Source organism: Mytilus californianus, unplaced genomic scaffold (genome assembly GCF_021869535.1).
Source record: "Mytilus californianus isolate M0D057914Y unplaced genomic scaffold, xbMytCali1.0.p SCAF_2, whole genome shotgun sequence".
Taxonomy (NCBI): domain Eukaryota; kingdom Metazoa; phylum Mollusca; class Bivalvia; order Mytilida; family Mytilidae; genus Mytilus; species Mytilus californianus.
The window spans coordinates 131,297,819-131,308,955 of NW_026262668.1; the positions used below are offsets into that span (position 1 = coordinate 131,297,819).

The following is an 11,137-nucleotide window of genomic DNA, read 5'->3' on the forward strand; positions in this document are numbered from 1 at the left end:
GGTGTGTATATCGGGGACAGACGGACGTCAAAGTGAGATGATCTATATAATACAGTTTTTGACAAGTAATTATATTTGCGATATATGTATTTTGACATTCTTTATTTCAAGTATAATTTTTTGTATTCTTTGAGATTTTTTTTACGCCTTAGAATTTTAAGACAGCACCTGCAAGTACACATAGTCGATACGATATATTTATTGCACTCGAGCTATTAATAGCCTAATTGACCTGGTAGATATAATGAACCTGTCAGTGATATATACCTACTCATGTATTACAGGCTAAGCCTACACAATCCAAACTATTTGACAGTGGTGATAATGAGACCTTCTTTACCTGAATGTTTTTCAGGAAAGGAAAAAGGCAAATATATAATGTAAGACAAACCACTGGTTATACAAATAGACTATTTCCATGATAAGTAATTATATCACTGTTGGGGATCTCAGATTGCAGATAATATTGGTATAACATTTCTGGTAAAGCATACTGTGAAATAATGACAGAGATATGTAATTGATGTATTATCGTTTTGATGGCGAACTGCTCAGTCAGTCAGTTAGGGTATGTAAAATCTTGTTAATCCTTCAGAAGAATAAGATTTTATATCACTTCTGAAAATTCGGTATTTAAATCATATTTTGTTTTAATATGTTGGTACCTCATCCCATTTTTTCTTATTGTGTTATTTCCTCCAACAATTCTGATTTTATAAACACCAACAATCAATTAATCACAAATCAATCAATGTTATTAATTTTTCTTTTTTCTTTCTTTCAGTATGTCAAAAGAAAAAAAAAAGAAATACAATCAAAATTATAATGACACCACTTTAGAAATGGTTGTCCAGGAGGTAAAAGATGTTGGTATCTCTGTGAGAAAGGTTGGGATATGGTATTCCTAGGTCTACAATACAGAACAAGGTAAACGGGGTGGGGGGGGGGGGACTGAAATTGCAGTACAATCTGGACTTGAACCTGTATTAACTACCTGAGAAGAGTCTAGGATTGTTACATGGTGCATAGAAATGGCAAAAATAGGGTACCAAAGAACCAGATTTGAATTATTTCATATAGTGGAGAAAATTTTGAACTACGATGGCAGACAAACCAAATTCAAAGACAATCTTCCTGGCAAAGATTGGTATTATGGTTTTAACGCTCGTCATCCAGACATTTCAGAGAGAACACCCAACGATCTCGGATAGGAAAGGGCAATGGTGTCACCTTTCAAGATAAAGAAATGATTTGAAGACTTTTCAAAGTATACGAAGGAAGAAATAAAGGTGGAATGGAAAATCTAAGTGACCCATCTAGATTGTATAATGCTAATGAAAGTGGTTTTCCGCTTTATCATAAGACTAGTAATGTATTAATAATGAGAGGAACAAAACAGGTTTATAATTTCTCTAGCTCAGATAAAACCACTAGTGCTACAGCCCACTATTTACCTCCAATGATTATTTATCAGGGAGTCCGATTTCATTACAACCCGGTGGAAGGTTTTGAAGATGCAGAAGTATTAATGGTTGGATGGATTCATATCATTTTCTTACTTGGCTTTGTGATACTTTTGTTCCACACATTAAAGCAAGAAAGGTTTCCCTTCCAGTAGTTTTATTTGTAGATGGCCACTCTACACACATCAGTTTAGAGGCCAATTAGTGAAGTAGGAAGAAAAACTTTGAAATGTATTGTTTGCAGCAACACGTAAGTCATATCATACAGCCTCTGGATCTACGTTTGTTCCCTTCCTTAAAACATAATTGAAGGAAATCTGTCAGAACTTACCAGATGAAAATATGGTGAAAGTTAACGGTAACAAAAGCGGTGTTTGCAAAGGTGTTCAAATCAGCATGGGACATGTCAGCTAATGTAGAGAATGCTGTAAAAGGATCTACAGAGGCAGGACTTTCCACTTACAAGCCTTCAGACTGCACCACTAACGATTTAAATTGCAAATGTGTCTAGTGTAGAGGCAGAAGAGGAAAAAGCAAGCATCCCGACTTCCAGTTCAATTGCTCCGTCAATTTCTGAAACTTCTGTTTCAAGAGACTCCTTTGAAAAATTCTTACAAAGGCAAAAGAGACGTCTTCAAGAAAAAAAAACCTATTTGCCATTGCCCAACGCATTGACTGGTCTAGAAATGAACAAAATTCTGACAGAAAAGAAAGAAAAAAAACATGAAGAAAGGGAAAAGAAAAGAGGCAAAGAAGAAAGAGAGGAAAGGAAGCCAACATGTTCCCAATAAATCTCTTCTAGAATATATGAAATGTTGGAATACGTCAATTAGGTAGTAATCCAATACAAGCAAAAAAATGGAATATCTACACACTTTTGCTCACTATAAAAATAACAAGATGTGATATGATTACACAGAAATTAACAACTATAGGTCACCGTACGGCCTTCAACACTAGGTCATTTAAGCTATGGTTATTATTTGACGTTCGTCCCTCTCTCTCGGTCATCAGATTACTTTAAAAATGGCTTCGTGTGAAACGCTCACACTTTTAAAACAGTATAAATAAGTAAACTCTTAAGATATGTTAATTATGAAGTCTTCTTCCCCCATTGAGTCCAGTACATTAAAAAAAATGTCTCAGGTGTATAGTGTCTCATTGGCAATCATACCTCATTTCCTTATTTTTATATAAATGGTCTATTTCTATTTGTGATTGGCTAAGAAATTATAGCTGCTGGCTCGTCAATCTGATTTAAATTCAGATCTATTTTACTTGCTTCGCAATGGAACATAGTAACATCACAGATCTATTTATTTTAATCAGATTGTTGAATTCGTGATTTTATAAGAACAAACATACACTTTTATTTTAAAGCTTCATGATTTTTATATTGCTACAATTTTCTTCTTTTCGGGATGAAATATGTTTTTGAAAAGCGTTGTAATTCCAAACATTTACGTCACTGGGGTCAAATTCTACTTGCCAAAGAATCATGTTATAAGAAATATCTTTCATTCCCAGTTAGACAGAAATAATAACTATGACACAAAAGCAATTGCTGTAAAAACACTTGACTCCCACATTATCGTTGGATATCTTACCAGACAATCTACTCAAGAGATGTATCCACTTATTGAGGAAGGACATGTTTTTATGGGGAAATATTTTTTACAGTTTTCAAAGATCCAGCATTTTCAAAATGCTCTCTCAAAATGGTGTGGTCATGAACATTTCCATATCTTGTCCACTCTCAGATAGTTTAAATTGCCTTAACATTCGATATCTTTACAGTCAAGTTCACGATGTTTGACTAGAAATGAAATTTAAGCTTCATTATGTAAACATCAGACGAGAAAGTATGTTAAGTGGCCGAATATACCCGAAACCACTCTACACGTATTTCTAAAGTTTCCATTAAAGTAGTAGCAGTTAGCTTATTTCTAAAAAGCAACTGGTATCACTCTGTTACTGATTCAAACGAATCAATTTCAAATTTTGTTGTCAGGCTGTCATCTCATAAACGCATACTCCACATCTTTTCTAATTTAAACTCACAAACACGCTAACTACCAGTCTATAATTAACCAACTCACAAGCACGCTTACTACCAGTCTATGGTTAATCAACTTACAAACACGCTAACTACCAGTCTATGACTAACCAAATTTATAAGTAGATTTCATGAAACTTGAGCGACAATATTCATTTAGCAGCTTTTAATATCATGGCTAACTTGTAGTAGAGAGCACATTCTGGCCCATCTATCAAAATTATGTGACGTCTTTTATTCCTTATTCTAGATATTTGCCATTCTGTTGGTAGATGGACTATCAACCAGAAAAAGGGTGAAGGTTTGGTACCATTAAAACGTTTAAACCCGCTGCATTTGTTTGCACCTGTCCTAAGTCAGGAATCTGATGTTCAGTAGTTATCGTTTGTTGATGTGGTTCATAAGTGTTTCTCGTTTCACGTTTTTTATATAGATTAGGCCGTTGGTTTTCCCGTTTGAATGGTTTTACACTAGTAATTTTTTGGGGCCCTTTATAGCTTACTGTTCGGTGTGAGCCAAGGCTCCGTGTTGAAGACCGTACTGTGACCTATAATGGTTTACTTTTATAAATTTTGACTTGGATGGAGAGTTGTCTCATTGGCACTCATACCACATCTTCTTATATCTATTTGAAAACAGAATACATTTAAACAAAATTTCTAGACATACTCGCCTTACTTATCTTGCTCTCATCATATCACAAAAGTCGGATTAAGTAGATTCAATAAATTCGCCCTCAACTGAATAAAATGAGAAATCCGATTCATAAGCAAATAAGCAAATAACTGCATTTTTATGCATCGAAATTGGAACATCACTATTGGAAAGTTGAAATAATCACATACATGTATAATCGTTAATTGTGTGAAACAAATATGAGTAAATACACATTAAAACAAGAAAAACTATCTCCATGTATAGTTTGATTAGTAATAAAAGTTGTGATTTGTCAAAAACCCACTGATTTAAACTGAAGTCTTAAAAAGAATAATGAATTGAACAAATGATAACAATGTTTCTAAATCAAAGAAATACAAATCTTTGTTTAAGTCTGTACTCATTTTGATTGTGTTTGAACATTTGACACCCTTACAAATTGAATAACCATGTTTCATCCTTATAATACTTATTGTTATATACGATCCCAAGTTAACTTAAAATGCCATCCTAGACGGCCATAATGCTATGAATATTAATAAATACACTGTTCTTTGGATATAAATCTTGGAGTCGATCATTTATAAGGTGGATTTTATTATGCAATAAAACTCCCTGGAGATCGTTACCTTAAATTGATCCGAATACAATTTCAGCATAAGGCTATTTTCCCTATCTTATATGAAAATTATAATCTAGAAATAAAAGCATAGTACATTAAATCATACTTCTTCTTGTATTGTCTTCCGTATCATCAACTGAGTCGTTCACGCTACTGTGAGGGTGTAATTACAAATTTGCATGATCGGTTACAAACATTCTAAATAGATGCAAGAACAATGGTTGCCGGGAAGATTTCTGTCTGATAATGACCGAAATGAAATATGTACTCTCAAACAGTTATTTGTTTCTATCCAATATTTTGCTCATTTTATATTTAAAAGCATACCAAAGGAGTTTGTTCAACTCTGTTAAATAAAAAATAATCAACGTGTCTACAAATATCTCTGATTTCAATTTAGGGAAGATGCACCTTTGACTTTCTTTTTAATCGCATATCTTTAAATTCCATGCTATTTCACTGAAATATTGCAAAAATAAATAAAATAAGTGGATTGAGTCTCAAAAATATATTTGAGGGAAAATTGCTTTGAAATAGGGCTTTGTCATGAATTATTTGTCATATTAGTAAGGAGAGACAGCCATACTTAGTGGGGTTTTTTTTGGGGGGGGGGGGGGGGGGGGGGGGGCATTTTCTTACTTTTCTTCTTATTTCATATATTGGGCAATAAAAGAACACCTTTTCCTTTAATTCTTTAAGAAATATATGTTTATTTAAGAATTGAATGCTTCTTATTGTAAATTTATTGGGGTGTAAAAGCGTTGATCGAAGTACATTTTGTATGAAGCGCGGAAGCGCTTCATTCTAAAAATGTGCGCACGGTCAACGCTTTTACAACCCTATAAAATTACTAAAAGAAGCATTCAATACTTATAATTATATTTTTTGCTAGGATCATGAAAACACGATTTCTTTCAAGTTTTTCTTTTATTTACCTGTGCACTTTATTGCAGAAGCTCGTGTCATCATGAATGTTACATTTCATTTTGAAATGAAGGTTAATTTCAGAATGACGCGAGATTGCTGTTAGCCAATCAATATAACGTATTATAATGAAACATACATGTAATGTAATTATAAGTAAATGAGAAGATTTCTGAAGCAGTAATAAACAAATTATTCATTTAAAGGGACTCATTATATGTCCCGCTCTGGAACGCGACGTAAACTCGCGTTTTACGCAAGGACTTATGGAAACCTCCATGGAGTCAGTAAACTTTTATATGGATACTTCATTCAGCTTGAACACTTCAATTACTCATTTATTAGCTAGCACATTTATAGTATAGCATAAATGTGTGATAGTTACCCCAAAATTTTGATTTATTAGCCTAAAAAGTAAATATTTTGAGGGAATGAGAGATATGAATTGACCAAAAGGAACCTTATAATGAAGACAAATGGTGCAGTAGTGCATGGTGTTTATCATCTTGGACTTATCTTTTGTCTCATATTCAACTGATTTTATGCAGATCAGATGAATATTTGATCATGTATTGGTCCTCACTATATTTTATCATGCTGTGGCGTGATTTGGATTTTTCCAAGACGTTTGCTCAAATTGCTGTAGATGTTGTCTTACATTATGCTAAATTTCTCTCAAACTTTTGAACTGATTATGACAAAACTTGACTGTAATGCTTCCAATAACCAGTATTTCAATGCCAAAAAATCACACTCAGTTTATTCAACAAAAATGTCTTTTTAGGTGTTATACCACCAAAACATAGTACGTCACATCCGGTTTCATGCGAAAAAGGGTCGAAAAATATTCCTTTGAATTTGACAGTTGTAGGAAATTAAACCTGTATTTCATTGCAAAAAAAAATCGAGTCATTAACACATATCTTTAGTGTTTCAAAGCACCATTATTTTTTATTTGGTGTTTCTATCAAATGTTTTGGAAATGAGCGGTGACATGGTTATTTAAGCTTGTAAACAGGAAAAAAGGATGGACATTAGATTGGTTTATTCCCGGTGATGATTATTATCTTATATGCAATGAAATGTTATGTTAATTTTCTCTGTAATACTAGACAGGATAAAACTTTATTCATGCCAAGTATTTCTTTATTTGAAACAGATAAAATCTGCATATTTTTTTTAAAATGCCAATTTAACAAAGACTAATAGGGGAAACAATAGTGGTATTATCCCTTGATTCTTTTCAACTTCATATTAGCATCGTCTCATTTTCCTACGTACAATGTTCATGACTGCTACCATTTACTTTGCCTCCTGTGTAGTTTTAACACAATTCTTTCGTTACTTTTCCAATCTAAACTCATGTTTCAAGATTTTAAGTGTTTTGTTTATTCATTTAATATTTGACATTAATGAACTTATGATTGAGGATATGTGTATCACTACAATATATTCATAAGTCATACTTTTATTTTTTTTTTATCATAGAACATAAATTATGATAATTTACAATGAGTCTAATTACGCTGTTGAGTACGATACAACACCATTTTTATAGTACAAAACTAACTTACATTAGTTATATATATATATTCATTATAAATATATTATTCCAGTCACACATATTGTTAATAATGAAATTCGCGCCTCTATCAGTAGGAAGCATTAATAGTTTAATGACTTCGTTATCAGAGTGATGGCTGTGATTTTAAAATTAAATTGACAAATGAATAATAATAATTGAAATGCAATAAAAGTATAATTATTGGCTTTTCAATAACCTCTCCCAAGTTCAGCATTAAAAATAAATAGAAAATAATATATATATATATATATATATATAGTTGACTATACAGTATGGGATTTGCTCATTGTTGAATGCCGTACAGTGCCCTATAGTTATTACATCTACGTCATTTGTACACTGGTAAATAGCTTTGATAATATCTCATTGGCAATCATAGCACAGTTATTTATTTATTTATACAAGAGTAATGGTAGAATATGGTGGCTGCAACATATAGATGTTCCGATACAATCAGACAAACATGGCGGTAAAAACCATCAGAATCATCAACTCCATACGTCGACTGGGTATTGTATGCGTCACCAATCATATGACGGTCATATCCAATAAACCATTTATCATATCAAATAGAAAACAGTGGACATTTTGAATCTATGGCAGAGTTAAATTGTCTCTTGTAATTAAGTTAAGAAACTGATTCACTGTAACAATGTTATTGTATTGATAAAAGAAAAATTATGATACTTTTTATGAGGTAGTGTATGAAAGTCGCCAGAATGCGATCTATTAAATAATATGTTTTTTTTTTTTTTTTTGTTTTTTTTTTTGGACGACGAAGACTGTCCTTTTACAGATTTCCTTTTAAAAACAAAGATGTAGTTGTGATTATATTTATCGAACGGAATTAAATTGATGATTTCATTTGAACTACCAATATCAACAAATTGAAAAGACCAGATTAAAGAGCTTCAAATATCTTTGTAGAAAGAATGTGAAAACCAAGTTTACGAGAAATTCTTTATTGTGGGAAGATTGAGAAATACAATAAACTAGAATTACTTTAACAATATAAAAATAAGAAGATGTGGTATGATTGTCAATGAGACCACTTTCAAACAGAGACCAAACGACGTGGAAAAAAATCATCAATACTCAAGACGCGCGTTTCTACATAAGACTCATTAGTGGCGTTTGCTGCTGAAACCATCGTTGACGAAACGTCAACTAGTAGTGGCGTTTACCTAGTGGTTGTTCCAACACATCAAAAATACAGTGAAGAAGTTAGCAACTATATGCCACCGTATGGCCTTCAGCAATGACCAATAAAAGGTCCCAACATGACAAATGTAAAACAATTCAATTGAGAAAACTAACAGCCTGAGGTATGTACAAAACAATAAACGAAAAACAAATATGATATACAGCAACAAACGACAACCACTGAATTAGAGGCTCCTGAATTGGGACAAACATATACAGAATGTGGCGATCGAATATAGGACCGTAAATGGTCAATAGCTGTATAGCAATAATATTTATTCGTGTTTTTATTTATTGATAACAAAATCAATGTAAATTTATACCGATAAAAACAATATTCTAGGATCTTATTACAGTGTTAAATTAATCTCTTTGAAAATCCCGTTTGTAATAAGTTTTCTACAGGTACTGCCAAACTTTCAAACCAAATCTGTTTATCTATGGAAGATTTAGTAAAGATTTTAAGTAATTTATGGTAACGAAATCCCTGCTTTACCAGTAACACATAGATTATGTTCATTGGAATCTATAACGTCACTACAGACATGGGCATAGCAAACGAGTTGGGATACATAAACATCGTTAGATAGAAACATCACCGTTCAATAAGGAAAAATCGTCCCTTTTGTCGTAATTTTTGTATAGAGTTTACCGTGATAAACTTAAATATCTAGATATGGGAAGGGACAGAGTTTACTTTTTATATTTGATTTATTTAAAGTAAGTTCCTTTGAGTAAATTTCGGTAATTCATTATTTAACGAAAAATATCATCAAGATAATGGTACGTGTTGCTGGATTTATCAATTAGGTGGAATTTAGACGGGTCTTTACTGAGTTTGGTCATACACTGTAGTCCATAACAAGACAGAAACAAGTCTGCCTTTAAAGAGACGCAATTGGTGCCCATATGAATACCTAAAACCTGTCGATTCACTTAATTGCCGAAACGTACATAGATGGTATTAAGGAGAAAAGGTAAAGCTTTAATTATCTCATCACACTTCCAGTAAGTATATTCCTTTTTTATTACAAAAGAGGGCTTTATATGAGTTGCAGCAAACAATTGCAGTCAGATATTTCAAACCATTTAATTGAATATGAAACTTTTGTTAGATAAAATTATGTTGAAGTGTAGAATAAAGAGTCGAAAAGTAAAAACTGTTAACCGAATTAAAAGGAACATCAAAAGAAAGTAATTTATCTGAAACATCCAAAGAAAGTTTTACATTCAATTTATTCCATTATTTTCATATTTTTTATAACAAAAGTTATGATAAGTTCTTCCATAGTAGTTAGGGAACTAGTAAAAAAAATACTGAACGATTAGTTATAGACCACTTACTAAAGGCAATGATGAAATGATATTTGAAGGTTTTTGTGTAGTTTAGGTAACCAATACAAATTGGTTACCTTCAAATGTTGAGAGGAGGCCTTAAGCTTCAATCTTTATTCATTTAATAAAATAGGAATTCAAGAGATTGTTTATCAGATTTTCCTCGTTTACGTCCATTTTTACAATAGAATGAAAGTGCGTCTTTAATAACCTGACGACACTGCTCAGAACGAAATTGTATCACACTCTTTGATAATGTCATGTAATTTAGTAATTGGTATTTGACCAAGTTTGCATAATAATTGATTGTTTTTTTAATATAGATAAGATATCGTCAAGTGTATTATTTATAAGATGTTTTATTTGTTGATTTCAATTGAAATGTTTGCCATGAGACCATTATTGCGTTGTCTTTTATAAACAAGCATGATTTTTTTATCTGACCAATAAAGATTAGATTTTTTATTTAGTGAACTTCCATATATTATTCACCCACAGTGTGCTCGGCAATGGACATTTGAGCAAAATGGCGAGTTATTTGAGCGATAAAAAAAGGACGTTTTAAGAGCGCCAAAATTTTAGGACATTTGAGCGAAAATTAAAATAAGCATAGGACATTTGAGCGAGAAAAAAATTAAGAATGATGAAGGAGTACCTCTTTAGTTCGCCAGATATAATCGGTTACCCTTGCTCACCACGAGGAGGTAGAAGTAAGATTTGGAGCAGGATATAGTTAATAAAATGTGGACTTTATAACGCACAATGTTTAAAACACCTTTTAATTGTAAAAAAACAAAGCACTGTCATAAAACTTAAAACTCGGCAATGGCATTATTTACAAGTCAATTCGGTCTTGAAATTAAATCCTAGACTTCTGACATAAAAAAATCCCTCGTTATTTCCTGCAGGCAGTAACGCGAATGCAAGTCCAGGAGATTCTGTTCCTTCTCCTTAACTGTTCGGCTCTTAGGTGCATCACTATTCAAACTCCGAATTTTGATGTAAGTGATAGATTGTAATTTGACAATGGTTTCAAGGAAAGTATAAATTGATGGGTGACTATGATAAAATTGCTCATTATAATGGGCATGAAATGATTTGGTCCATTGTTTGTATATTTTAAAGTACATGGAACTACAGCCAGGAGATAAGGGGGAAACAACGATTCGTTTGTGATGTAAGTTTCAGTCAAGTAATCGACAAAGTCTATACAAGGCTTGTCGTTAGGTAAAACGTTCGTGAAACCTCGACAAAAGAGTCTGCTAATTCCTCTGGAGCTAAGAAAGCTACCT

At 32.5% G+C, this 11,137-nt stretch overlaps 1 pseudogene; it reads left to right on the forward strand.

Annotated features, from left to right (window-relative positions):
• Positions 1–539: 539 nt before the first annotated feature.
• Positions 540–1,668, forward strand: LOC127727812 (uncharacterized; annotated as a pseudogene).
• Positions 1,669–11,137: the final 9,469 nt, after the last annotated feature.